Source organism: Zootoca vivipara, chromosome 16 (genome assembly GCF_963506605.1).
Source record: "Zootoca vivipara chromosome 16, rZooViv1.1, whole genome shotgun sequence".
NCBI classification, from domain to species: Eukaryota; Metazoa; Chordata; class Lepidosauria; order Squamata; family Lacertidae; genus Zootoca; species Zootoca vivipara.
Window position 1 is genome coordinate 17,430,401 of NC_083291.1, and position 24,263 is coordinate 17,454,663.

Below are 24,263 nucleotides of genomic sequence, written 5' to 3' on the forward strand. Positions count from 1 at the left end.
GTTGAACTACAACTCCCATTGCCCCTGAACAATTGTCTGTGCTGGCTGAAGCCTGGCAACATCTACCGTGTTTCCCCTTTTTTAAGACACCGTCTTATAACTTTTTTTACTCAAAAAAGAACACGGTGTCTTATTTTCAGGGGATGTCTTGTACGGTACCTTAAGGCCTCCTCGGAGGGGCCAGGCCACTGGTTCGGGGTGCTGCTGGGCGCTCTGCGCGGCACCGAGGCGGCAGGCTGCTGGCTCGGCGCTCCGCCCAGCTCTGCTGGGCGCTCCGGGCGCTCGGCGCTGCAGACCGCCGGTTCCGGCGGCGGGGGGCAGGCCTCGGGCAGCTCTCCCCCCAAAAGAAGAGGCCAGGCGCTGCAGGGCGCTCCGAGCGCTCGGCGCTTCGGAGCGCTCCGCTCTGCAGCCGCCGCTTCCGGCGGCGGGGGGCAGGCCTCGGGCAGCTCTCCCCCCAAAAGAATGGGCCAGGCGCTGCAGGGCGCTCCGAGCGCTCGGTGCTTCGGAGCGCTCCGCCCTGCAGTCGCCGCTTCCGGTGGTGGGGGGCAGGCCTCGGGCAGCTCTCCCCCCAAAAGAAGAGGCCAGGCACTGCAGGGCGCTCCGAGCGCTCGGAGCTTCGGAGCGCTCCGCTCTGCAGCCGCCGGCCTCGGGCAGCCAAACAAAAAGAGAAGAGGCCAGGCGCTGCAGGGCGCTCCGAGTGCTCGGCGCTTCGGAGTGCTCCGCTCTGCAGCCGCCGGTTACGGCGGCGGGGCGGCAGGCCTCGGGCAGCTCCTCCCCCCCAAAAAAAGAAGAGACCAGGCGCTGCAGGGCGCTCCGAGCGCTCGGCGCTTCGGAGCGCTCCGCTCTGCAGCCGCCGGTTCCGGTGGCGGGGCGGCAGGCCTCGGGCAGCCCCAAAAAAAGAAAAGAAAAGAAGAGGCCAGGCGCTGCAGGGCGCTCCATGCGTTCTCTGCAGCAACAGCAGCCGGTTCCAGGCCCCTCTGGCTGGCTGGGGCACTCGGCGGTCTCGCATGGAGGTATGTCTTATTTTCGGGGGGTGTCTTAGATCTCACTAATGCTAAAAATGCTGCCATGGCTTACTTTCTGACTACGTCTTAAAAAAGGGGAAACACGGTACAGAGCCACAGGTTCCTCATTCCTGCACTAAACCCATTCCTACCGAGCTACTTCTTTCTCCTTTTCAGGTTCCTTGACCTGGTCCAAGCAATACACGCAGTGGGATGCTGCAATGAGCCTCTAACCTACCTCGCTGGGTTGTTCTGGGGGTACTATTTGTGATGTCCGAGTTACTATTTGTGGGATCCCACAAACACCATCTAGACTTGCCAAATCACAACTTTGAAGAAGAAAAAAAATCCTCTTATACTTTTAATTCTGCTGCCGAGTTTTTCTCCTTGGTCCTTTCATCTCTCCCTGCCCTCACCTGCTGCAGGAAGCAGGACTCCAGGTATGCCACACAGCAAGGAGGAGAGGTGGGAGAAGCTATGGTTGCATTGTCTCCTGGTATATTCCAAGGCACCAGGAGAATCTCTTGAGTTTTCATCTACATGACGACATCATGCACCTTTTCATGTGTGTGTGTTTTAGATGAGGACAACTTTTGCACAACTGACAGTTTTGACTATTTTGTGCATGGTTGTTGTTTTTTTAAAGTGGTGAAATAAGAGTATTGCTTAGTTCAGACCCTCCAGGTGTCCTTTTCCCCCAAGGATGTCCCTGATTTAGAGAAGCTGTCCTGGGTTTTTTATTTGATCCTGGAATTTCCCTCTTTTCCTTAGGATTTCCCTATTTTCATTGGAGAAATGTTGGAGGGTATGGAGTTGTCCAATCTGCAAGCTGTCTGAAGGCAATCCTGTCTAGGGAAGTTTTGATTATTATTTTTTAAAAAAATGTTTAATGTTTTATTATGTTTCTATATATGTTGGAAGCTGCCCAGAGTGCTGGGACAACCCAAGAAGATGTATGGGGTATAAATAGTAAAATTACCGGTATCATTACAGAATGGGACGTCCCTATTTTCATAAGAGAAATGTTGGAGGGTATGTTTTTACACTGAAAGTGAAATGAATCTCTAAGGCAAGAGGGGGGTGCACCAGAAAGAGTGGCTTTTATCGTCAAAGCAAAGTGGGCAGGGTGATGTAATGGCTTCCAAACTGCACACATTTAATGTTGCCCTTAGTGAACAAGGCAGAACTGCCAAAGCTAAAAATAGTGCCTTTAATGTGCAAGTAATTTTTTTGCATCCTTCTTCTAATTAGCTGTAGGTTTCTAGCAGAGAGTCCCGGTACCTCCATCCAGTAATGAGGCATATAGAGTCAGCTTGTAGGAGACAGGAAAGGATTTATAGGCACTTGAACTAATGAACATTGTAAGAGCTGTTTCAGGTCTGTAGTATGTTACAGTAGGTTGGTTATATTTCTCCCTAAGGGAGCCTTAAGCAGAGTAGGGAGGGTTTAAGTAATCAAGGAAGGGGAAAATATCCTGCCTTTGACATCTGAGTTCTGCATGCCAAAAGAGCTGAGATGTGGACGGAGACCTCTGAGGTCTTGCGGGTCGGAACTCATTCAGGGTAAGCCAAAATGTTTTGGCTGTGATAGGCTTGGTCAGTGTGGATGGTTCTGGTCACGCATCCGAGGAAAAAATTGGCAGTCTCAACTAGGTCCCAGCTGTGAATTCAGGGAGTCGAGGGCAAATGCATAACATGGGTCGCCAAGATGTTTGAAGAGCCTTTTTATACAATTGGGCGAAATAAGTGGTCAAGCTTTTCCTGGACTCTGTTACTTTAGGTAGATGGAGCAGGGGGGCATCACATGTTCGATGGCACTCCTTTTTGGGGGGGGGGGAAATAATCAATACACAAAACTGTACCAGGACAGAGACCAGTGGAAAACCAGCATAAAACCATCACAAGGAAGATAAGATCAGTAAGAACACATCTTGCCAATTATAGCTCGCCATCAATAAAACACTTCCCCCCCCCCCAGGCATAATTAGACAGGATCTTTTTAACCTCCGGAGCCCTAGGCAGCATATTTTGAGGATTGCCTTCTGCTCCTCAACTTTTCCCATCCTGGCACCCTCCACCAGGTTTGTTGTGCCCTCTAACGCTTGAGCTACAATTCCCATCAGTCCCAGCTAGCATGGCCAATGCTCAGGGATTATCAGAGTTGTAGTCCAAAACATCTGGAGGCCTCGAGTTTGGGGGAGGCTAGCTGTCCCATATGAACCTGCCTGCATGTTGAGATACACTTCTGAGGCCTGGAGTCAGGAGGGACAAGACTCCGATACCTGTGCATTCCTTCACCACTACCTGTATAAGTGAGTTGGTTGCTACTCACTCCTGTGAGGGGAAAAAAAATACAGTGCTGAATTTAGGAGGTACCCTCATAGGAGCCACAGACAGGACCCAACAGGTGTGTGATGCATTACATCTTCAAGAATCCATGCATTTTTACTAGTTATAACTATGTATTATGCCTGAGAAGTGAATGCGTTGGTGCACATTCTATATGTTAAATGTCAAAGGTTTCACCCCGCTCCATTTGTAGTTACAAAAAGTCCAGCTCGTGTTTCAAACAATGGTTTCATTGCAAGAAATATATTGCTGTTCAGACCTCATTTCTAGGAGCTGGAGCCAGTTCAGGACAATTACCTAACTTGTTTGCATGTGATTTCTATGCAGAATTGCGCTTTGCAAGTGGCCCTAATCACTTCTACCTAGTCCCTTTTTCCCCCCTGAGAGGAGCAAAAAGAGACAGAAGTCCATTTTCTAAGAACTGCTTCTCTCTTTGTTGTACACCACGGGTGTCAAACCCAAGGCCCGCGGGCCAAATCCGGCCCGCCAGACCTCGTCATGTGGCCCGCGTGGCCGCCAGCCTTCACCCCCGCTGCCGCCACTAGCGCTCAGCCCACGGCCGGATCGGGCCCCGTCGCCTCCGCTAGCGGCCTACCGCCTCCTTCAGTGCTCGGCCCATGGCCGGATCGGGCCCCGCCTCCAGCGCTAGCGGCCTCTCGCCGCCTCCAACGCTCGGCCTATGGCCGGATCGGGCCCCGCCTCCAGCGCTAGCGGCCTCTCGCCGCCTCCAGCGCTCGGCCTACGGCCGGATCGGGCCCCGCCTCCAGCGCTAGCGGCCTCTCCCCGCCTCCAGCGCTCGGCCTACGGCCGGATCGGGCCCCGCCTCCAGCGCTAGCGGCCTCTCCCCGCCTCCAACGCTCGGCCTACGGCCGGATCGGGCCCCGCCTCCAGCGCTAGCGGCCTCTCCCCTCCTCCAGCGCTCAGCCTACGGCCGGATTGGGCCCCTCCTCCACCGCTAGCGGCCTCCCGTCGCCTCCAGCGCCCGGCCTACGGCCAGATCGAGCCCTGCCTCCGCCGCTAGCGGCCTCTCGCCGCCTCCAGCGCTCGGCCTACGGCCGGATCGGGCCCCTCCTCCACCGCTAGCGGCCTCCCGTCGCCTCCAGCGCCCGGCCTACGGCCAGATCGAGCCCTGCCTCCGCCGCTAGCGGCCTCCCGCCGCCTCTGGCACTCTGGCTACGGCCGGATCGGGCCCCTCCTCCACCGCTAGCGGCCCCCGCCACCTCCATCGCTCGGCCTACGGCCAGATCGGGCCCCGCCTCCGCCGCTAGCGGCCTCCCGCCGCTTCTGGCACTCTGGCTACGGCCGGATCGGGCCCCTCCTCCACCGCTAGCGGCCTCCCGCCACCTCCATCGCTCGGCCTACGGCCAGATCGGGCCCCGCCTCCGCCGCTAGCAGCCTCCCGCTGCCTCTGGCACTCGGGCTATGGCCGGATCGGGCCCTGCCTCCGTCGCTAGCGGCCTCCTGCCGCCTCCATCGCTTGGCCCACGGCCGGATCGAGCCCCGCCTCCAGTGCTAGCGGCCTCCCGCCGCCGCCGCTAGCCGGCCTCCCACCAGATCGCCGCCTCCCCCACTCGGCCTATGGCCGGATCAGGCCCCCGCCACCACCACTAACCTGCTGCCTCGCCGCCACCCGCCCGCACTCCCTGCGCAAAAAGGTAATGTTGCTGTGCATGCCTTTAAAGTCTTTTTTTTAAAATAATTTTTATTGATTTTAATATAGACAAAACAGAACAAAACATAATATATATACTCCATCCTTCTTCCCTCCCTCCCCCCACAAGTCCACTTCTGCCACCAGTAGACCCCGTGGGCATTGAGAGTCAAAGGTGGTCCATTTTAAAGCTGGGTTTGTCCTCCCCCCTCTTCCCCCCTGACCCCCCCCCGATACCTCTTTTAAAGGGTATTTTTCCTACAGATACAACCGGCCCTTTGAGGGTGACCAAAAATTCTGATGCGGCCCCCGATGAATTTGAGTTTGACACCCCTGTTGTACACAATAGCCTGCGTGTTAGAATAAGAGGGCTGCAGTGCATAAGCGGATGAAGTCAGTATCAGGGAAAAAGAAAACAGAAACACAGTGAAGAGCTACATTTTCCAGTGCACTTCTTGCCTATAAAAGATCGGACTTCCACATCTTCTTAAAAGGGCAATGGGTTTGCAAGAAAAGCATTGACGTACAGACAAACATTCTCGCCCCAGAAGTCGGCAGCAAGTTTGAAAGGATTTTTGTCTGTGATATCTGTACACCCATCCCACCTTCACCTCTAGTAATTATGTTTTTGCACCATTTTGAAGACATTACTGTGGAACAAAAGAAGTGTGTGCATTCATAAAGGGAAGTGAACGAAAATCTGGTGACCGCAGCAGTTGATAAAAATGCATGCGAAGCTGCAGTGTGCTCAATTTAGGAAAAGGGTTTTCGAAATTGCTCTTGCCTCATGCTTACTGTCATATGAGGGCTGTGTGGGATTTACAGCCAGGAGGGCGAACCTGTTGTCCCCCCAGATGTTGTTCAACTCCAGCCCCCATCAGCCCTAGCCAATGTGACCAATGTTGTGGGATCGTGGGAGTTGTAGCCCAGAAACATCTGGAAAGTTACAGATTCAGAGAGATGGAAGGGACCTCGAGGGTCATCTAGTCCAACCCCCTGCAATGCAGGAATCTCAGCTAAAGCATCCATGACAGAGGGTCATCCAACCTCTGCTTAAAATCTTCCAATGAAGGAAAATCCACCATATCCCAAGGGAGACCGTTCCACTGTCAAACAGCTCTTTCTGTCAGAAACTTCTTCCTGATGTTTACTTGAAAGCTCTTTTCTTGTAACTTGAAGCCACTGGATCGAGTCCTGCCCTTCAGACCAGGAGAAAACAAGCTCGCTCCATCTTCCATATGACAGCCCTTGAAGATGGCTATCCTATCTCCTCTCAGTCTCCTCTTTTCCAGGCTAAACATTCCCAGCTCCCTCAACTGTTCTTAATAAGGCTTGGCTTCCAGACCCTTGATAATTTTATTTGCCGTCCTCTGCACACATCCCAGCTTGTCACCATCCTTCTTGAATTGTGGCACCCAGAACTGGACACAGTATTCCAGGTGTGGTCTGACCACCTTGATCTACAATATAGTGATCATGGGATAAAAGGTAAAGGTAAAGGGACCCCTGACCATTAGGTCCAGTCGTGACCGACTCTGGGGTTACGGCGCTCATCTCGCATTATTGGCTGAGGGAGCCGGCGTACAGCTTCCAGGTCATGTGGCCAGCATGACAAAGCCACTTCTGGCGAACCAGAGCAGCACATGGAAACGCCGTTTACCTTACCTGTAGCAGTACCTATCATGGGCGTACCCAGGATCAAAACTAGGGGGGGCAAGGGGAGGGGCCAAGGCACGGAAGGGGAGGGGCCACAAAGTGGGCGGGAACAGCGAACTCGCGCTCCGCCGGGCTGTGCCCCTCCCTACCGTGTTTCTCATATTATAAGACATGTCTTATATTTATTTTTTCCTCAAAAAAACACACTATGGCTTATTTTCAGGGGATGTCTTATATTTTTCCTCCTCCTCCTCCTGCCATGGCCGGTATTGCTGCTGTGCCTATCACTATGTCTTATTTTCGGGGTATGGCTTATATTCCTTGAATGCTTAAAAATCCTGCTATGGCTTATTTTATGGGTATGTCTTAAAATATGAGAAACAGGGTAGAAGCAGGGCTGGTGGGCGGAGGCGGAGCCCAGCCCAGCGGAGCACGAGTTTGGCGTTCCCGCCCACCGCGCCGCGCTCCCTGGTTCCCCGCCGCGCTTGGCCTTGCCTGAGGGCGCGCCGGGGAGCTGGAGGGAGGGTGCGGCGGGAATGGGCTGTGCTCTGCCTCTGCCCACCAGCCCTGCTTCTAGAGTAGGGCAGCTGCCCTAACTTGCCGCATGGTGGGTACGCCCTTGGTACCTATCTATCTACTTTCACTTTGACGTGCTTTCAAACTGCTAGGTTGGCAGGAGCAGGGACCGAGCAACGGGAGCTCACCCCGTCGCGGGGATTCGAACCACTGACCTTCTGATCAGCAAGCCCTAGGCTCAGTGGTTTAACCCACAGCACCACTCGCGTCATGGGATGCTTGTGCACAAATTTGTACTGAGTGCAGGATACAGAATCCTGTGAATCGCAGTCTTCATTGTCTTTAGCAAGTTTCTAGTCCCTGGGTTAATGAAGAGAGGGTTGGAAGATTGTGAACAGGACCTGGTTAAATCCAATAAGCCAGCCACCAGCCATTCACTCGATGGCACAAATCGCGCCCAGATGGCCACAGGAAAGCAGTGCAAACTCTGAAACGCTGGCACAGTCTGAGTTTAGTAAAGGGACTTAGAGAAATGTTTGGCAGTGATAACCCTATTCTGTTCCCCTGCTCTCGGGCCCACCTGCTGTTGCCTCTGTTTCAATCTATGTTTGCTATTTCACTTACCGTGAGCATTTAAATCCATAAACACGATAGCCAAGGATCCAGATCTGGCAGGCACAAGAAAGTCAACAGTTACGGCGACAGTTTTAACTGCTGCCCACCTGCTGACTGTATGCAGCTGCTTTGTATTAACGTGACATTTTTATATGCAATTGTGTCTTTTTGTAATATTTTGTTTACGTTGCTTATTGTTGCTTCAGTTTTCTGGCCACCACACAGGAGACATTTTTAATACATTAATTGGTGCAGAAATCAAACAGTCACCTAGACAGAGAGGGGCTAAGCTGCAGCTAACCGTGACGCCGACATGGCAACAGTAAGAATGCCTTGAAATACAAAGAATTTAGAGGAAATCCGGCCTTGGGTCTACTTGTGGACCTGGAGCGTCGCTGCTCTTAACAACCTCCATGGTAACAGGAAAGCAAACCATAACATAGAACAGTAACAGTCCAGAGAAAGAGCAGTTAATATTCACAGTCTTCCCCCCCCTGAAACTGAGATCCTGAGGCTGCAATTTTGTACACAGTTGGGCTGATCAAATCCCACAGACTTTGATGGGATTTAAAATAGCGCAACTGCACGCAGGATTGCAGCCTAAATTTGCGGCTGGCCTGAATGAGAGGGAATTGCTCCTCAACTGTTCCATTTATGTTTCTTCAAGTGCTAAGTTTATCTCAGGATATTTCTGGGCAAGATGACAAGCGTTCTCACTGTGGGGAAAAGAATAATGAAATGCTTTCTGTAGAATCTCACAGGTGTTTTTGGAATTAACAAAGAAGCAGGGGAAGTAATTGATTATTATTATTATTATTTTTAAAAAAATCAGTGTGGCTTGCAGTAACCAGTGGCCTAACCCTCTCAAAGACGTACTGGGCCCCTTCCCCAACTTTTCCATTTTTTACCAGTGGTCAGTGTTGATGTAAATTGTAGTCCAAGATCATATGGAGAGCAACACATTGGCTACCCCTGTTCTACACAGAGATCATAGAATTGTAGAGTTGAAAGGGGCCACGAGGGTCATCTAGTCCAACCTCCTGCAATGTAGGAATCTTTCACCCAACGTGGGGCTTGAACCCACAACCCTGGGATTAAGAGTCTCATGCTCTGCTGACTGAGCTATCCAAGATCAGAAGAATCTGCACACAGTCTTCTATGTGTTTCTGTTCCACCTGCTGCTATTCTCCAACTCATGAATGCAAAGGTACTGGGATGAACGACAGCATCTTGGAGTTTTAATTTTTTTATTAAAATGATACACTTTAGACTAGTGTAAGTGGGATCCTGCAGCCAAATGTTGCAGCGTGGAGGATTCTGTACAGGATTCTGGCTAGTCCCTTCCATTTGATTCCACCTCTGGTTTTCCAGTTCCCTCCCACAACAATCAGTCAGCATTCCATGGTAACCGAGTGTGCACAGCCCTAACTGGAAACCCTGGAGAGCTACTGCCAACTGCCAGCCAGATACCTCATTGCACCAATGGTCTGACTAGCAGAAGTCAGCTTCCAGCGTTTCTAGACATGTTTAAACCAGCTCTAATGCTAGCTCACCAACACACAAATTATAGTTTAATAATGATAGTGTGCTTGTCAGAGTGATTTCTTTTCTTGGGTAGCTTTGGTTACAAGACCAAGACTTAACCTCACAAATGAGCCAAGGTCAAAACTGTTTAACATGCAACACCATTTTGCATCGTTCCCTGAGTCTTCCACTCTCTTGGACTCTCAAATGGTAGAGGAATGTTGCTGGCAGAGCTTGCCTGATCAGTCAGCTCTATGAGCTGAATAGCATTCAAATTGTGCCCCTTCTCAATATATATACCATATATATATATATATATATATATATATATATATATATATATATATACACCACATAGCTTTCCAGCTCTGTAACTCCCTTCAGATATTTAAAAGCAAAAAATTTAATGCAGGGCTATGTGTGTAATTGTAAAAGTGAATTACCTCTTGTTGGCTACCCAAAGGGCACCCTCAAAATGCTTAGTTATTGCTTAAACAGCATATCCCTTTGGGAATTCCTTTTACAAATCTCCTTAGGAGTTTAATGAACTGATTAAAAATTATTTAACACTGCAAATCTTTGGAATCTTTCAGGAAGGAACAGAATTGAGCTCAGTTTGTTATTCTTACTTGCGGTTAAGGGGACGGGGGAAAGGAGGCTGCCTTAATTTTTAAGTGATTTCCTCTCTGCTGATAAGAATTCTAGCCAATGGCTAGCATACCATTCTTACTCCAGCTTCAAATCTGAACACACCTTCATTTACAGTCACGCTTCTTGGTGTGCATAATGAAATGAGGATGGCATAACAACAAATAGTATTTCTCTGTATGAGATTAACCACCCCACCTGCAGTTGGGTTCTCAGGAGACAATATAAATCAAGCCCTCTTGTAAACTTCAATTGCTCTCTCCTAGTTTTGTTCTTCTGACCACCAGTCTTTCCTTTGAAATGGATTGTTATTAATACTATTCTTTATTATTTATATGCCACTGACATGCCAAAATAGCTCCTAAGCCATTTACAGGTATGGAACCAGTTGTAAATTCGACACACGAGGAAAAGGCTCTCATGTGAAATTTAATCGTTGCTAATTGTGTGCCTGTTGCTCAAAGAAGGAAATAGGTTACCACCCACAGTGAAAGAATGGCTGGCAAAAAACGTGGAAGATGCCAGGCCTACATAATTAAAATGCACATTAAAATAATTCCATCAAAACATTAACAGCATCTGTAATTACTGTAAAATGCACAATGAAGCAAGCCCCATGGAAAGGCATGGCAATTTTAAAAGTTTAAAGTGCAGTTAAAACCAGTGCATGTTCTGGGGATACTTGACTTAAAAGCTACATCTTGAAGAGCATGGGTAGACAAACTAAGGCCCGGGGGCTGGATCTGGCCCAATCACCCCCTAATTCCGGCCCACGGATGGTCCGGGAATCAGCGTGTTTTTACATGAGTAGAATGTGCCTTTTTATTTAAAATGCATCTCTGGGTTATTTGTGGGGCATTGGAAGAGGCTCCGGGCACAGCGTGGCATGGCGGAGGCGGATGAGGGTGGCAAGCTGATGCCACCACGTCCAGCCTCCGCCTCTTCCCTGGCGCCCTCCAGAACTTGGCGCCGTGCCTCCCCGCGTCACTAGCCTCTATGGAGCCAATCATACCCGATGCAGAATTGCCTGCCCCCAATGATGGCTGCTTGGGAAGCAGCTGGGGCAGAACACATACCGGTAATGTTACAAAGCTATAGTGACCAGTATGCTCTGTTCGAAAGCAGTTCGAAAGCACGTCAAAGTGCAAGTAGATAAATAGGTACCGCCACAGTGGGAAGGTAAACAGAGTTTCCGTGTGCTGCTCTGGTTCGCCAGAAGTGGCTTAGTCATGCTGGCCACATGACCTGGAAGCTGTACGCCGGCTCCCTTGGCCAATAATGCGAGATGAGCACCGCAACCCCAGAGTCGGTCACGACTGGACCTAATGGTCAGGGGTCCCTTTACCTTTATGCTCTGTTAGGCAGGGGGTACTTTGATCTTAAAGCAGCCATTGATTGATTGATTGATTGATTGATTGGCCGACTGACTGGTTTCCTGTGCCATGTATGGAATGACTGCCATAGAGTAGAATGCAAGTGTACACTAGCTGAATAACTGATTCAAATGTTTTGATTTGGTTTTAGTCTTAGAGGCACAACTTCTCTTTTGATTTCTTCACTGTTGCCAAATCAAAGGCCTGTTGCTCTAGTATCAATCCAGCAAGACTCTCTGGACCAAAATAAGCTGCGTTAGGCGACAAGCACCTTTCATCTAAGTTACAATGCCTTCACTCCGCTGAAGCCAATCAGGGATATTAATTTGTCCTCTGGGCAACATACAAAAGGACATGAAATAATGAAATATAAAAGCACAACATGAGCACAGCTGAAACAACATCAGAACAGAACCATGAATGCTGAACATTTAAAAGGCACTTGAACATGTTTTTTTTTAAAGAGAAAAGAAGAAATGAAACCATGTTCAAGTTCCACAGACTAAGGATGCTTTCAGACAGGTGTTTACCATGCATGCATGGTATCTCCCACATGGACTACTGCAAAGCGCTGTACGTGGGGCTACCCTTGAAGGTGACCCAGAAACTGCAATTAATCCAGAATGCGGCAGCTAGACTGGTGACTGGGAGTGGCCGCCGAGACCACATAACACCAGTCCTAAGAGACCTACATTGGCTCCCAGTATGTTTCCGAGCACAATTCAAAGTGTTGGTGCTGACCTTTAAATCCCTAAACGGCCTCGGTCCTGTATACCTGAAGGAGCGTCTCCACCCCCATCGTTTAGCCCGGACACTGAGATCCAGCGCCGAAGGCCTTCTGGCGGTTCCCTCACTGCGAGAAGCAAAGCTACAGGGAACCAGGCAGAGGGCCTTTTCGGTAGTGGCGCCCGCCCTGTGGAACGCCCTCCCATCGGAGGTCAAGGAGATAAACAACCACCTGACATTTAGAAAACACCCAAAGGCAGTCCTGTTTAGGGAAGTTTTTAATCTGTGATATTTTAATGTATTTTGGTATTTGCTGGAAGTCGCCCAGAGTGGTGGGGGAAACCCAACCAGATGGACATGGTATGTATAAATAAATAAATAAATAAATAAATAAATAATGCAAGCATTTTGTAGAGTCCACACAACATTGTCGGCATCAAAGTGCCAGTATATATTTCCTGTCCCCATTTTTAATCTGGATTCATTCAGACAAATCTTTCTGGCAAATTTGTCAGAAAGCTGTTACCAGTGACTGTTTTGTGATAACTTAATGGTTAACCTGCAATATTAAGTCCCGCCTGGAAGCATCCTAATGCCATGGAAAAGTGATGCTTTTGAACGAAAGCAGAGAGAACAGGGTGGGGATATGCTTGATCTCTCTGTCATCTAAAGACAGAGAGGAAAGGTTAAAAAAAAATCTTCTGGAATGCAATTTCCTGAATATGTGTGTTGTTGTTTTCAACCAAAAGGATCATGTTATCTGTCTTGCTTTCTAACTAGGACACAAACTAGGGCATTTGTTTTAAGTTAAAAAACGACATACAAAGTTTAGAATTGAAGAACTGCTTTTCGGGACCAAACTAGGATTCATCTCACTTTGTTTTCTTAAGCTGCAGCTACTTGGATGACTCTAGGAGCAAAGAAGCAAGGGAAGAAAGTGACGATCTTTCCTTATTGTAGGGTGGCTCACCAGCAGTTACTTTCTCTGTTCATTTGATCTCTTTGACTCAGGGCTGGCACTGGGCATTTTGTCACAAAAAAAAACATGTGTTCTGTGGTTGTGTGTTGTTGCTGTTAAAGAAATTTCTATTAACTTGGAGACTCTGCCAAAATGTGGCAGACCCAATCTCTTGGTACATAGGAGCTAACTCCTAGACCCAAAGACTCTTCAGCGGGGGCCGTGGTCCCCCCCCAAGTTAATTGGCATTGCCAATCAAATGCTGTATGTGTGCCATGTCTTGTGATCTATTATGTAGGGTAGGGCAGTGTTTCCCCACCAGTGTGCCTCCAGATGTTTTGGGACTACAACTCCCATCATCCCTAGCTAGCAAGACCAGTGGTCAGGAATGATGGGAGTTGTAGTCCCAAAACATCTGGAGGCACACTGGTGGGGAAACACTGGGGTAGGGCTTACCTCATACCCTCCAATATTTCTGTGATGTAAATAGGGACACCCTTTCAATAATAATAATAATAATAATAATAATAATAATAATACCCTGCCCATCTAACTGGGTTGCCCCAGCCACTCTAGGCTGCTAGCAATATGTACAAAAACATAATAAAACATTAAACATTTTTTAAAAAAACTTTACAGGGCTGCCTTCAGGTGTCTTCTAAAGGTTGTATAGTTACTTCTAAAGGTTGTATAGTTATTTACTTATGCCCTCCAACATTTCTCTGATGAAAATAGGGACATCATAAGGAAAAGTGGGACATTCTGGGATCAAATCAGAAACCGGAACCACACCTGTAAATCTGGGACTGTCCCTGGAAAATAGGGACACTTGGAGTGTCTGTTACCTGCCCCCCTCCCCATTATTTTATTCAAGTTGGCACTCCTGTCCTGGATTGTCCATGCTTGGCAGATGGCAGGCTCCATCCTTGTCACATCCAAAATCTCATACTGCAGCAGACTTGACAATTCTAAACCTGTCCTGGCTAGACTCCTTGACCAGCTTTTGTTTTTGTTTTTAAATCACAAGTTGACGATCCTTCCCATTTGCCTGCTTCCAGAGGGAAGTATTCAGAAGACTACTGCGTTTGTGCACCAAAGTTCCGTGGGCATTATATTTCACACATCTTACCCCCAAATAACCCATGTTTCCAATATCCCAGTGTCTTCAAATAGCTCGAACAGGGATTGGGGAATGCAGATGTTCCTTGCTTCACTTTGGACTCCTATCAGCTCTAGTCAGCATGTCGAATGGGCAGGGAAGACAGGAACGATTGCCTAGCAACATCCAGACAGCCGCAGATTCCCCACCCCAGGAGAGAAAGTCACATGTTCTCCATCTGCCTCCTACTTTCCTCCCTGGACTTTTGCATCTGACATTCCATTGTTCATGCCTTGTGAGAACCATTGTGAGGGAAGTGAGTAGCTTCGGAGTGATGAACTCATTTCCCTGCCTGCGACAGCAATGAAAGACGCCACCCAGGATGTAGTGCTGACTGCCCGGGCTATTCTTCGGACATGTTCTGGAGAAAAACGGCTTGTGTGAGAGCAGATAACTCCATTATTAGTGGGCTGAGGGAAGTGAGGCTTCTTGTTTTCACTTGCCTGCTTGACAATCCATCTGTTTGTTTGCAGTACAGTACAGTATCTCCTTTCAACGCATTGATAACTGGAATAAAACTTCCAGTTGATTGATTGATTGATGCTCATTCAGTATAAAATGTGCCATTTCAAGAGACTGGCATCTGCTTTGCACAATGAGTGACATGTAGGATTGAAAGCTGGGGTTTATGTTTGTGGCATAATTCCTCATTTGAGACTGAAACATTGGCTCAACCCACAGATGGATTGTTACAAAGGAAGGGAGGAGACTTGCAATTCCTATTGCAATGCAAACTCTTTTGTGAGCGCTAAAGTTAGTTACCATAGTGAAACTTGACTGTGCATGTTTAGTACCTCCTCTGTTTGAAGGTCAGACATCTACTTGTTCGCAGCACACATTTTCAAGGGGAAAGAGGAAAGGTGTGCTGTGCTTTACTAGCTTATTATGAACCGCCCCATGTTACGCTTATCCTGTCAGCTCTCAGTCTGTGAGCTGGGAGTCTCAGTACAGTGCACAATGTGACTGTAGTGGGACAGCCATTCTGAAATTCTGGAGTTTGCGCTTTCATTCCTCTGGGTCCCTTTAAGCAAAATCCTGACCCCAGTACAGTGGTACTTTGGTTTTTGAACATAATCCGTTCCAGAAGACTGTTCGAGTTCCGAAATGTTCAAAAATGGAAAACTCAGAACGGAAGCCATGTTTCCTGTTCGATGTCCAAGGCTGCATGTTTGAAAACTGAAGCATTTCTTTCCGGGTTTTTGGCATTTGAGTTCCAAAACGTTCGTCAAGGGAGACATTCGAAAACCAAGGTACCACTGTAGACACAGAGGGGCAGAAGTCCACACACTTAACTTTCAGGAGAACTCCATTTATACCAGGCTTCCTCAACTGCGGCCCTTCAGATGTTTTTGGCGTACAACTCCCATGATCCCTAGCTAGCAGGACCAGTGGTCAGGGATGATGGGAATTGTAGTCTCAAGTGTGGTGTAGTGGTTAAGAGTGGTAGATTTATAATCTGGGGAACCGGGTTCGCATCTCCGCTCCTCCACATGCAGCTGCTGGATGACCTTGGGCTAGTCACACTTCTCTGAAGTCTCTCAGCCTCACTCACCTCACAGAGTGTTTGTTGTGGGGGAGGAAGGGAAAAGGAGAATGTTAGCCACTTTGAGACTCCTTAGGGTAGTGATAAAGTGGGATATCAAATCCAAACTACTACTACTACTCCGCTTCTTCTTCTTCTTCTTCTTCTTCTTCTTCTTCTTCTTCTTCTTCTTCTTCTTCTTCTTCTTCTTCTTCTTCACATCTGGAGGGCCGAGGTTGCGCAAGCCTGATTCATATTCATACTATACAAGTACAGTACTAAACTGTGAGACTCCAGACTAGACAAGGTGTGTTCTCCCTCCCTCCCTCTTACCTGGAGAGAATGTCTCCTTTACCTTCCAGTCTATCAGATCCTCCACACAAGTGTTAGGCCTGCCCCCAACCTCATTTTCTTACTCACAGTGCCTTTCTTCTAGAAAAAAAAGTGTCAGTAGTACTCACCATGAAGTTGTTACAGTTACGTGCCACACTTTTAACTAGTTCTTTTCTTCTGGGGGTGGGGGGAGAGTGCCAGTACTACATACCCTTGGATACCCTCAGAAAAAGAGTACTTCTTACTCAGTCCAGAGTGTTCTCTGGGGGTGAGCACCTGGGACTGTATCTGAGCAAAGGAAACATACAATCAAACGGAGAGTAAAAGGTTAGGTACCAGGGTGTAACAGCCAGGGGTCCTAGCAGCTTGGAGTGGCTTGGACGGTAGCAGCAAGGCTTGTTACAAAGTAACAGCCAGCTGCTAACAGCCAGATGTAGCAGCAAAGGGTATAGCACCGAGGCTTATTACAAGTGGTGGGCTCTCGTGAAGGAAGACAGACAACTGATAGAATCAACCAACCGTGGGACGAGAGCCCCGAGCTCTCTCGTGACCACATATTTATTAGGTATAGTAAATGCATATGCAATAGCCATAAACCAATCATTACAATACACCTATATAGCAATAGCCAATAATATCAGCAGAACACTCTTATGCCCATATATGCTCAGACCCTATTGTTCTCCATAGTATGCATGTTTCCCATGGGAAGTTTGAGCTCCTGGGGAATGAATAATTAAAGATGGATGAAAACGTTCCCAGGACTGGCATGACCTGAGGAATGGATAACTTGTGATGTATGTGAGATGTTCCTCATGGCTGGCTTGGCTTCCTAGGACCATCTATCTTGTGGTATGGGGAGAAGTACAGACTCTACATCCGGCTCGTTATGCCTAGCCGATCTTGCCATGGTGCCTGCATACCACTTGGAGAGTGGAGCGCAGAAGCACCATTTCATGGCTTTAGGATGTGGCTGCATTATTCCCACATGTCCACTGTTTTTGTTTTTTCAAGGCTAAGAGAACTGTCTGAGAGGTACCTTACCATGGATCGAGAGCCAAAAGGTCCCCCACTGGGGAGGGAGGTGGAGCGATGGGGGTAATGTGTTGCTGGGCAAGGAGAAGCATAACTTGGGCAGCTGCTTTGCGTTCTGCAATTACTGACAGGCTATTGGTAATGGTTCTCATTAGAATAGGTAACACACAGGGAAGCAAAATACATCCAATGGCTATAAAACCAATGAGGGCCACAATGGCCTGTAACCCTGGGAGCTTTGGGAACCAGGATCCAAAAACATCATGCAAACTAAACCCTTTCCAAACTTGGTCTGGGTTGTGTGTCAATTGGCAAAGCTCTGTAGTGAGTGTCTGTACCACCTTACCAACCGGATTGATTTGGAGACAACAGTTGGTAAGATTGAATTTTCCAGAGGATGGAGGCAGAGGAATTTAGGAAGGGGAGAAGGGACACATTGTAATGGGGAGGGGCACTCAAATTACCGGGGGAGGCCCATGAGGTATAGGTATCGTCCCATAGGCCTAAACAAATGAGGTCACCAACAGGGGTTGAGCCATTGCGGGTGAAGCAATTATGGCCGACCAGATTTGTTGTGAGGGACCAAATCAAGTCCTGATTGGATGTGCGGGCCGTAATGTTACCCGCTATGGACATATTGTTGAAGGTCTCTGGGGAGGCTTCAAGAGCCTCCCATGGCCACTGCTCACCCATGTTGGTCCCCCCACATACAAAACAACTTTTAATGCTGAGTTCTTTTGCAATGTCCTCCGCCAGTTCCAAAAACAAATTAGTAGCCTTTTGGCTAAGCTGCAATGGGTTGGAGGACAATTGTTCCACAGAGTCATAAACGGACCAGTGAGATGAGTGCTGGGAGCCTTCGAACAGTTCGGAGATTGTGACAGTGATGTATGTGATGGGGTCGGAGCCGGGGCCGTCGATGCCGAACCCATAGTTGGCAACTGCAGGATGGTTGCGACTGAAAGTCAGGGAGACAATATTGGCGCGGTCCCGGCGAAAGGAAGTAACATAGGGGCAGCCAGTGTAGCCACCCCCCGTATAATCGCAAAAACACTGCCAGCCGCTGCAGCGGGTGGAGCCAGCACAAGGGAGCCAGGCCTCGGGGGAGCCATATTGCCACTGTGAATTAGCGACACACAGGTACTTATGGTGGAATTATGCAGACAGGTGCGATGTAGGGGGCGACAAGCGCGGGGTTGCTGAGTATGGTAGACCAGCGTTGAGGTGACTGCTCCCCCTTTCCGTGCCTTAGTGATGCACTGATGACAATCATCGGCACCTGCAGAGGAATCAAGAGGGGGGGAGGGGTAGAAGGAGGAGGAGGAGAAGGGGAAGGTGGGGGGTGATAGGGCCGGACGGCCCGAGCAGGAACCCAGATGACTTCATCTTGGAACTGGACGGCGGCATAACCTCTGGCGTGCGTGATGAGTTCCCCAGGACCTTTCCACGTTGGATCCGGTAGATGACGGAAGAGAACCAACGGTTTGACAGGGCGGGCTGCTGGGGAAGTAGAGAAATGACGGGTGGCCGCAGAGGTCGGTGGCGAACCCGTGAGATTCAAAAAATTCAAAGTGAACAGACACAGGTTGAGGCGATTTTGGAATTCTGGCAGGGTAGGGGCGCCCTTATGGGGCTCAAGGCGATCGAGGGCCGTTTTAAGGGTGTGATTTGCACGTTCCACAACGGCCTGGCCTTGAGAATTGTATGGAATGCCAAATTTATGGATTATGTTCCATTGATGACAAAATTGTGCAAAGGCCAAGCTAGCATAAGCAGGGCCATTATTGGTCTTCAGTTCTTTTGGGCGGCCGAGGACCGAAAAAGAGCGAATGCAATGATTGATAACATGTTTCACAGCCTCTCCTCGCTGGGGGGAGGCAACAATAAAACCAGAGAAGGTATCAGCTGAGACATGGAGAAATTTCCAAGGGGAAAAGGGTGGGTACTGGGTAACATCCATCTGCCAAATTTGACAGGCGGATGTGCCATTTGGGTTCACCCCAATGGGGACAGAGGCAGCTTGGCGGCTGCAAGTGGGGCACTGTTGAATAATAGTCGCTGCCTCTGCCCCTGTGATGGCAAACTCCTTCATGAGGGCCTTTTTATTCTGATGATAGAAGGAATGGCTTTTCCACGGAGTCATGGCATGCAGTGGGAACAGGGAAGGGCCCTGAGCTGCAGCATGATCTGCGCGGTCATTGCCCTCCTGCAGTGGGCCCAGAAAGGGCTGATGGCTTCTGATATGCGCAGCAAAAAAGGGAACAGGACGGCTCATTATAGCCTGTTGGAGGGCAATGAAGAGGGACAGAAGATCAGGCTCAATTGAGGGGGAAAGGTAGGCAGCATAGATGGTAAGCAGGATCTGAGTAACATACAAACTATCCAAGATAAGATTGATGGGTTGCTTTGGGAACCGCTGGAAGGCAAGGAGTTGGAACCCAGTTGGTGGGGAACTCTTTTAAACTGTCAAAACTGCCTTTTAGAGGAGGAAGGTTAATTGTGTCTGAGAGTGCACCAAGAAAAGGAGGGGGGCTAAAGGAGGAGACAGGTTCTGAGCGATAATAAAGTTACCTCAGGAAGGAGGCTAGCTTTACAGTAAGGGAGTTTCTAATGAAGTGAAAACCCTTATCTGAATACATATAGGAACAGTCTTATTTATAGCTCCATGTCTATATAGGTACCTGGCCACGTTTAGGCTGGAAGAGGACTCTCTTTTATTTTTGAAAACCCACAAGTGCTAGAGGGTTTAAAAAAAGGCTAGAGGGATAAGTGGGAGGTTTGATTTACCTCAGAAATCCCTGTTAATGCTTTTAATAATTGAGAGGTCAGAGTTATAAGACTGAAAGTGAGAGGACTTTCGTCTCAGGAACATTGCGTAGAAGTTGGAACCGGGGATCAGAGGGAGGATGGCAACTCACCCTGCCAGGCCAATCGGCAAGAGCGGCCTGCAGGGCCTCACAATTAATAAAAAAATGTGTCCCAAATGGTCAGAGAGCAAGGCACAAAAAGGGTTTCAGGTTCGCAACCAATGAGAGCTTTTGCACGGAGGCGGCCTCTGGCGCAAAGTTGGGCAAATTGAGAGGGTTTGGGATTGATGGTAGCGCGGGGGGTATGGGGGAGGTGCAACCATTCCAGGATCCGCACTGAATCAGAGGGGGGAGATTGAATAAGGGCGGCCGTGGGCAAGGAGCACCAGAGAGAGCACCAGAGAGAGAGAGACGTTAGGTACGGCCCGGTCCACCCACCTGGTCTGCAGGGCCTCTTCGATCAGGTGAATAACCTGCCATTGGGCCGAGGTGAGCGTGATTGGATCAGAGGGTTTAAGGCCGCCACGCAAAGCCTCGAAAAGGGGAGTTAAGGCTGATGTGGACAATCCGAGGAAAGGACGAACCCAATTAACAGAGCCCAGATACTGTTGGAGGCGAACAAGGGTGATGGTGGGTCCGAAAGAGAAGCAGGGAAAAAAGAAGGGATAGCCGCTGATACAAGGACTTTATGTCCCAGGTAAGAAATATTGAGTGGGTGTGAGGCACATACGTGCCAGATCTTTCCAGTCTTGCGGGATGAGGAAGTAGGAGTGGGCCAGGGTATTAAAAAGTCCCTGCGTATACGGGCTTGTGACGCCGTACTTTGTGCAGGTGGACTTAGCTTCCTTAACAAGGTCTAGGGGTATGGCTATCCAACTGGCAGTAGCGTCTCCGGTAACTGGATCAGTGGCATATGCGAGGGGGAACGCGGCAAGTTGGGAGAGGTTTTCAGGGGTTAGGGCGCCGCTCTGGGCACCCTGGAGAAGAGCGTGGCGGATGTGACTGATTTGCTGCGGTCCCTCAGCCCGTGTGGTGCATGTAGTACCGGCCGGAGTGGCCAGGGCTGAATCCTGCACAGAGACCGGTTCCGGGGTCAGGGGCATCGGCAGTGGGACCTGTAAGGGGGCACTAGGCGTTGGGGATTGATTGGTGGTAAGGGGAACCTGCAGCGGAGCAGAGGGGGGTGGAGAGACAATATCTAAAGCAAAAGTGTCAGAGGGAGAAACCACCCAGACAGAAGAATTGTACGGTGGGGGATCTAAGAGGGGTTTCATGAGGGACTGGTCATGGGCTAAAAGGCATTCAAAGACCAGTTTCCATGCACTAAGAATCTTGGGCGGCGCGCGTGGGGAGGTATGAAGAAAGTTACCAACCTTCCGCCACATTTCAAGTTTTAAAGAGCCACCCTCTGGGTACGCGGGGCAATTATCCCACACGTATTTTAGCAATGAGGCAAGTTCAGATTTAGAGATGGAGTTATGAAGAAACTTGCCATTAGAATGAAATAAATAGAGGTTGTGCTTGGTTAATTCACACAGCTCATATAAATGGCGCTGTTGGAGCTGTGAGAAACCACCCCCCATACTCACGAGAAGATCACGGCTGCCAGCAGCGAGATCGGGTGCACCGAGCCTGTTCCAGGCGATGAGCAGGGGAGGCCCAAGGACGTATCCGCAGATCACGTCGGGGTCACCAGATGTAACAGCCAGGGGTCCTAGCAGCTTGGAGTGGCTTGGACGGTAGCAGCAAGGCTTGTTACAAAGTAACAGCCAGCTGCTAACAGCCAGATGTAGCAGCAAAGGGTATAGCACCGAGGCTTATTACAAGTGGTGGGCTCTCGTGAAGGAAGACAGACAACTGATAGAATCAACCAACCGTGGGACGAGAGCCCCGAGCTCTCTCGTGACCACATATTTATTAGGTATAGTAAATGCATATGCAATAGCCATAAACCAATCATTACAATACACCTATATAGCAATAGCCAATAATATCAGCAGAACACTCTTATGCCCATATATGCTCAGACCCTATTGTTCTCCATAGTATGCATGTTTCCCATGGGAAGTTTGAGCTCCTGGGGAATGAATAATTAAAGATGGATGAAAACGTTCCCAGGACTGGCATGACCTGAGGAATGGATAACTTGTGATGTATGTGAGATGTTCCTCATGGCTGGCTTGGCTTCCTAGGACCATCTATCTTGTGGTATGGGGAGAAGTACAGACTCTACATCCGGCTCGTTATGCCTAGCCGATCTTGCCATGGTGCCTGCATACCACTTGGAGAGTGGAGCGCAGAAGCACCATTTCATGGCTTTAGGATGTGGCTGCATTATTCCCACACCAGGGCCAGCCCTACTTTTAGGCAGAGCAAGGCAGTTGCCCAAGGCAAATAATGTTAGATTTCAAATCTCAGCATCTCAGCAAGAAGTTGTGCTGACTGGGAGAGGGAAAGAGTAGGTGAAAGTGAGCCATGACTAAGAAAAACAAACCAAAAAAACCCCCCAGACTTCATCTGCCTATTCCTGTGCGCCATAAATGCCCGCTGGCTGTGCCACATCCATGTGGCAGGTCTCTCTGCATTTGTCTGATTCTGTCTGGTTGTCCGAGATTCCGGCACAGTCTGACAAAGAAACTGAACCCAAGCTGTGTCAAAGCAGTCCGGTAGGGAAGATCAGCAGCAGAGAACAGGTTTTACTCTCTCCTCAATGGCACTACCATTTACTTCCTACCTGTGTGTGAATGGCTGCCACTCATCCTTATCGAGGAAGGGAAAATGCCACAGTCAGGTATACTGTGGAGTGCAAACTTAAGCGCAATATGCATAACAGAGGGCTTAGTGATGTGGCAGTTATAGGACATGGGAGACCAGCACTCAAATCCATGCTCAGCCATGAAACTCAATGGGTGACCTTTGGCCAGGCAGACACTGCCTCTAAGCCTACCCTACCCCACAGGGTTGTTGTTGTAAAGATAATTCAGCCTGCCTGAAGTGAGGGCAGAGGCGACGGGGCCTCCCAGGGTAGGTGATCCCAGACCCTCCAAGTGTCCCTATTTTTCCAGTTTACAGTAGCCATCCTGGTTTCTGATTTGATCCAGGGATGCCCCGCTTTCCCTTGCAGTGATGGCCAAACTTGGCCCTCCAGCTGTTTTTGGGACTACAATTCCCATCACCCCTGACCACCGGCCCTGTTAGCTAGGGATGATGGGAGTTGTAGTCCCAAAACAGCTGGAGGGGCGAGTTTGGCCACCACTGCTTGGACGTCCCTGTTTCCATTGGGGAAATGCATGGGCATCCCACGTCGCCCTTTTAAGAGGCGTGCTTGTCCTCCACGTGCTGGCGGTGAGTGACTGAAATACATAAACAGAGGTAGAGCAGCAGCAGCAGCAAGAGCAGAAGGAAGCCGCGGTTGACCGATAATAACCTCCTCCGTGCAGCGCCGGCGGAATCTATATAAGGAGCTCCGGGTTCAACAGATCTCCTGGTCTCCGTCCGTGGGGCAGCTGGCAAGGGGCAGAAGCAGCTCTCCCCGCCGCCTTACTCGCCCCGCCTGCAAATAACAACCACCACACAACAACAACCACAACCCCTTCGCCCAGGTCTAGGGGGACTATCATCAGGCTTCGTGGCGAGGAGTTTTCTCTTTTCCATTCCCCATCGAAGGGGACAGAAAGACACCCTCGGATCAAACTGGCGAGCAGGTAAGATGAGATGGGGGTTTTTTGGGGGGGTTGAGGCTGGGAAAATGGTTTGGGGTTCAAGGGGGTTGTTAAGATGAACTTGTGGGGCTTCCCCTACTTCCACCCACCTCACGCCGCCGCCCCCCATAGAAAGCTTCATTTGCGCCTATGTAAAATCGACACAAAGAGCCTCAGCGCTGGCGCCGAAAACAACTCACTTTGGGGGGGGGGGACCTCGCTGTTTTTTTCTTTTCTTTTTCATGCTTTGCGTGGGGCTGGGGAAGCAGACCTCCGAGCATGTGCAGAGCGCGTTTTGTTTCCCATGCACACCTTCCTCCCCCGCACGTTCCGAGCATGCCTGAGCGCCCCAGCACCCTTATTTTTTGGTTGTTGTTCGTTTCGTTTCGGTGCCTGTTGGGTGCAGCTGCGGCCGGGAAGAGGGACTCGTTTTGGAGAGGACAAAAGAGGCGAGGCGAGCCTGGCTTGGCGAGGCATTTAAATGTTTGGGGATCTAGCTAGACAAAAAGCAGCTCCTCCGGTTGCTTGAGGTACCCCTGCCTAACCCCACCGCCGGATATATTTTTCAATTCGTTTTCTTCCCTTCTTCCCTGCCTCTCTTTGTTTTCCCCTGTGTCAAAACAACACATTTAGCTCTTCAGGGTTTAGTTGAGGAGTTGAATGGAGGCAGCGTGCAAATTTATTATT

At 49.4% G+C, this 24,263-nt stretch overlaps 1 protein-coding gene across 3 annotated transcripts in view; it reads left to right on the top strand.

Annotated features, from left to right (window-relative positions):
• The first annotated feature begins 23,259 nt into the window (after positions 1–23,259).
• The window catches only part of ABCA1 (ATP binding cassette subfamily A member 1), a 107,973-nt gene continuing 106,969 nt past the window's right edge, over positions 23,260–24,263 (top strand). For all 3 annotated transcript variants that reach the window (XM_035097202.2, XM_060268672.1, XM_035097200.2), the window contains exon 1: positions 23,260–23,579. The gene's annotated coding sequence lies outside the window, so the exon portion shown is untranslated. The remainder of the gene's footprint in view (positions 23,580–24,263) is intronic.